We start from the raw sequence: 5,664 nt of genomic DNA on the forward strand, positions 1-5,664 counted from the left end.
CTGATTTGGGATTGCCAACTGAAAGTCCACAATAAAGAGCAACCTAGCTACAAAACACTTAGTTATCCAAAGAGATGCTGGGCATCAATGATCCTAGGAAGAAAAGGGTGAGCCATGTGTCTGTGGTGAAGGAATGTTGAGCAAAAATTAAGCCAAAGGCTTGATAAAACCCTCTAAATTCAACACAAGATAAACCCTACAAATGGGGTTTATCAACCTCCCCACACTTAAACCAAGCATGTCCTCATGCTTAAACCAAGAGAAAGCAAAGGATATCAACATTTATTCAATGAGATCTAACTAAATGCACCCTACCTATATGCAACTATCTATATGAATGTAACTAAATGAAAAATGATTCTACCTACTTGGTTAAAAATAAATCTACAACATTTTGATGAGTGGACTTTTGTATGGTTTAGAATTTCACAAATGAAATCTCGTTGTAAAGTATAGTTTCTAAGCCAACAATAATCCTTTCATACAAAAGATTGTTTGTCACTAGTACAAACCCCTAAATTTATAAACCGAAGTATTGAACCTCGGGTCGTTCTCCCTAGGAATTGCAACAAAGTGTCATTGTTATTGGTTATGAAGTATCTTTGGGGGTTTTTGAGGTAGGAGACAAGTAATGTAAAATGCAATGAAAATAAACTAACAACTATGAAAAGCTCTTGGCAAGGTTATGAGAATTGGAAGTCCTATCCTAGTTATCCTCCTCAATTGTGATGAGAATTGTCCATTGCTACCACTTAGTTAACCTCTAACCATGGAGGAAAGTCAATGGATGAATTAACTTGATTCCACAAGTCCTAGCCAACTTCCAAGGGAATGACTAGCTTTTGGTATCCAAATTAATTAGCAACTTCTAATTATCAATCAACAAAGGAATTAGATAACTCAAGCGTCACTAATTACTCCACCTAGGCCAAGAGGAACAAAATCTACACTAAAGCTAAAAGAAGCATTTTAACAAATACATAGAAGGCAATAAAAGTAAACAACATGAATTGCAAGAATTAAAGAGAGACCTAACTAGAATAGCAAGAGATCAACAATAGAAAAGGAAAACAATTATGAAATAACAAAGAACTTACCAATTGCATTGAAGAAGAAATGTAGATCTACAAAAGAAAGTTCATAAACTACAACTAACAATACAAAGGAATTACAAGAGAAGAAGAATTCTATAACTACAAGAGAACAATTAAGGAAAGGAAAGGAAAATTAGAAGAGAGAAGAAGAACTAGATCTAGATCTAAAACCTAATCCTAATTCTAGAGAGAAGTGAGAGCTTCTCTCTCTAAAACTAACCTAAACTAAACTAATGTGTGAAAGTATGTAAAGTGTGTGAAATATGTTGATTTTCCCTCAATCCTTGGCTTAAATAGCATCAGAAATGAGTTGGATTGGGCCCTCAAGGCTTTAGAATTCGCTGGCCACATATTGCTTTAAGTGGGTCATATGGCAGCAACGATGCGTGCGTGTACAGTGCGCGTACGCGCCACCATACGTGTAGCAACTATGGCAAATATTATATCATTTCGAAGTCCCGGATGTTAGCTTTCCAACGCAACTGGAACCGCATCATTTGGACCTCTGTAGCTCATGTTATGGTCGTTTAAGTGCAAAGAGGTCAGCTTGACAGCTTTTCGATTCCCTCATTTCTTCATGAGTTCTCCATTTTTACATGCTTTTCTTTCATTTCCTTGATCCAATCTTTACCTCCTAAATCTGAAATCACTTAATAGACATATCAAGGCATCTAATGGAATCAAAGGTAAGTTAAGATTAAACAATTAAGGACTTAAAAAGCATGTTTTCACTCATAAGCACAATTAACGGAGAATTTACAAAATCATGCTATTTCATTGGATAAATGGGAGAAAGGTTGACAAAACCCTCTAAATTTAACACAAGATAAACCCTACAAATGGAGTTTATCAAGGCTGCTGCAACATTTGCCACCAAGCCTTCAAAGAATAATAAGCTCTCTGAGCAAAACAAAGAAGGAAAAGTTAGCAAGGGAACAAGCCAAAGTAAAGCCTTATAGCAGCAAACTTAGTAAACCTTTAAGGAAACATCTTTTATGTAACAGCAAACAATAAATGAACCACCATTGTCTACATAAAAATCCCATGGACTGAATTCAACTATATGCTCAATAAGGATATACACACTTCTCTGTTTCATATCATTCTCTCTTATGTTTGATGCTTGCTTGGGGACAAGCAAGATTTAAGTTTGGTGTTGTGATGCCAAGACATCTTAGCCTAGTTTTACTAGTCTTTTTCCTTTGTTTTTAATAGGTTTTATATACTTTCTTGAGTTACAAGTAAGCCATTTGGGTAGAAATTCATATGTATTTGGATTCAATCAACCATGAGTGAATTGATGCATTTTCATGAGGTTTTATGCTTAACTGCTTATAGATCAAGGATGAGAAGAAGTCTCATGATTTTAGCATAGCTTTGATGCATTTGTTGATTGATAACAGGTGACCAAAAGGCTTGGAGGAAGGTTGAAGAAAGGGGATGGCAGCAATTGAAATGAAGGCAGCAAAACCAGCCTGGGAAGAGCTCACGTTTGTGCCAACGTTTGCCTCAAACTTGAGGTCAAACATTGGCTCAAAAATATGCCCAGGAGATGCCAACGTTTGCACCAATGTTTGCCTCAAACTTGAGGTCAAACATTGGCTTAAGAAGAACCCTGGAGAAGCCAAAGTTTGCGCCAACGTTTGCCTCAAACTTGAGGTCAAACGTTGGTTCAAAAACAAGTCCTGGAAAAGCCAAAGTTTGCGCCAACGTTTGCCTCAAACTTAAGGTCAAACGTTGGCTCAAAAATAAGCCTTGGAGGAAGCAACGTTTACGCCAACGTTTGCCTCAAACTTGAGGTCAAACGTTGGCACAAATACACACCCAGGAGTTTGCGCCAACGTTTGCCTCAAACTTGAGGTCAAACGTTGGCTGCAAAATGGCCTTGGAGGGAGCACGTTTGAGCTCACGTTTGACCTCAAACGTGAACTCAAATGTGAGTGACAGAAAAGTACCATTCTGCATAATTTTTAACATGCAAACATTTGAGTTAAAATTTGCCTCAAACGTTAACTCAAACGTAAATGCTCCAAAGTCCAAATTACAAACGGATTTCTTCTCAAGTCCAAGAGCAATCAACTGAGGCTATCTTCAATCCAATTCCATCAAGGCCAAGGCCCAAATTCAAGGCTTAATGATTAATAGAAGGAAGTGTATAAATAGAAGTTAGTTTGATTTAGAAAGGACCGAAACTTTTACTTTGAACTTTTTACCTCTGTTAGAATTTTGATTTGTAATTTGGAGAGCTTTTATTCGGATCTTGGAGAATTGGGAGGAGAATTGAATTCTCTTTCCCTCTGGGTTTTCTGTTTTCATTTTTTGCAAAGCTTTACTTGCGTCTTGGGTGTTGAGAATTGAGGAAATTCTGTCTCAATCTCACCTTGAGATCTCTCTCTGTTTTCGTTTCACTGCACCATTTGAGAAATTGAAATTTGAATTTACTTTTTCTACTGTTTGATCTTAAATTCTCTTGCAATTGATCTTTGAATTGGATCAAGGAAGGTTGTGAGATCTAGACTTGGTTTTCTAGTTTTTTGACCCCTGAGATCTTAAATTCTCTTTTAGTTATTGAAATTAAGCTACATTTCACTTTCTGTTAGTCTTCTCAAGCAATTATTCTTCTGTTGTTTAGATTTGTTGCAATTTAGTTTTACTTGTTTAAATTTTTGCAATCCCAATTCCCAATTCCTTTTATAATTCAAGCAATTTACATTTCTTGCACTTTAAGTTTCAGTCATTTACATTTCTTGCAATCTAAGTTTCTGCAATTTATATTACTTGCACTTTAAGATTCAGCTTCTTTACTTTCTTTGCCCTTTAATTTACAAGTCAATTGTCCCTCTCCCTTTACAATTCATGTAATTTAGCTTCTGTCAATTACAAATCACTCAAATCAACTATTGTTTGCTTGACTAAATCAACTACTAAACTAAAATTGCTCAATCCTTCAATCCCTGTGGGATCGACCTCAGTCATGTGAGTTATTATTACTTTATGCGACCCGGTACACTTGCCAGTGAGTTTTGTGTTGGATCGTTTTCCACACATCACTCACTGAGCCGTAACCTTCCTTTCGGTCTTCAGTGAGCGTTACGCATCGCCGTCCTCACTGAGCCATAACCTTCCTTTCGGTCTCCAGTGAGCGATAAACATCGCCGTCCTCACTGAGCCATTCTTATAGTGTCAAGTGAGGGTTATGCATCGCCATCCCCACTAGACACTTGGCACAAAGGCCTAAACAGTACTCAATTTCTTTTTAATCTTTAATCTCTGTTCTCCTGTGGCAGAGATTCCTCTAATTAATACATTCCTTTCTCTTATATTCCCTGCTCTCTTGTAGCAGAGGTTGTTTGGTTTCTTTTATTCTTTTAATTCTTTTGTTCTTTGTTATTTATTGAATTATATTTCCACTTAACTCAGCAACCTTTGTCTGAGTTTGGCTTCCAGTGCCATAACCTCTATAAGCAACCTCTGTCTTACAGGTGCGACTCTCTTGAGCCGATGTATGCAAACATAACCTCTATAAGAAACCTCGATCTTATAGGTGAGGCTCTCTCTAGACAATGTATGTATTGATAACCTCTCTAAGCAACCTCTGTCTTACAGGTGCGACCATCCCCTGAATTGGTCGATGTATCCCTGGAAAGCAAATTTCGGTGGGCTCACCACCATATTTTTGCTTATCTCATTTTCTTTTCGTTTTTTTCTTTCATTCTTTTCTTTCTTATCATTTCACAATATAAATTATCTTTGCATTATTCTTTCGCCTTTTCCTAAGTGTCTTATGGAAAGAATATCAAAGGTTTTTAATTTAGATTTGCTTTTCTAAAGCTTTTAGGATAATTTTCTACTTACCCTTTTAGTATATCATAAATAAAATAATATATTTTAAATAAAATAATAATATATAATATATTTCAAAAATACATTGATAATAATCTTAATAAATTAATAACAATAATAATAATTTTATTTATTACTGAAAACTTATTAAATTAAGTTTTGTTCTTAATCTTTTATAAAATATCCCTTTTATCCTTGAACTTCTTAATTATTACCCAAAATATCCCAAAACGTATATAATTACAAATAGTACCTCAATTTTTATATACAAATACAATGTTACCCTTCAAAAATAAAATTTAATTACTAATCTTTCTTTTATACCAACTTTGAAACCCTTACCCCTTTTCTCTTAAAATATTACTTGTGCTTAAATCCGTTTTCGAGTTTTTCGATTACCGATTCTTCGTAACTTTTAATCTTTTCTCTTGGCCATCAAACCTCACCAAATCTCTTCAATTTTCTTAAAATACTACATCACAATAGTCTCGAAACCATTAAAATAACCACAGCTGAACTGTTCCTCATAGCTAAACTAACAAATCACAAGCAACAATAATAATTTAACATAAACCTATTTAAATTCAAACAATAATCAACCAATTCAACATTCACTTACCAAATTCACATTTAATTATTATAAAGTTACCAAACCCTACTTCCGTACGAAATCAAACCAACGGGACCTCCGGAGAAGTTTTTTGACCGAGCTGCTGAAGAAAAAAAC

This window comes from Arachis ipaensis, chromosome B3 (genome assembly GCF_059453495.1).
Source record: "Arachis ipaensis isolate K30076 ecotype BB chromosome B3, ASM5945349v1, whole genome shotgun sequence".
Lineage (NCBI taxonomy): Eukaryota > Viridiplantae > Streptophyta > Magnoliopsida > Fabales > Fabaceae > Arachis > Arachis ipaensis.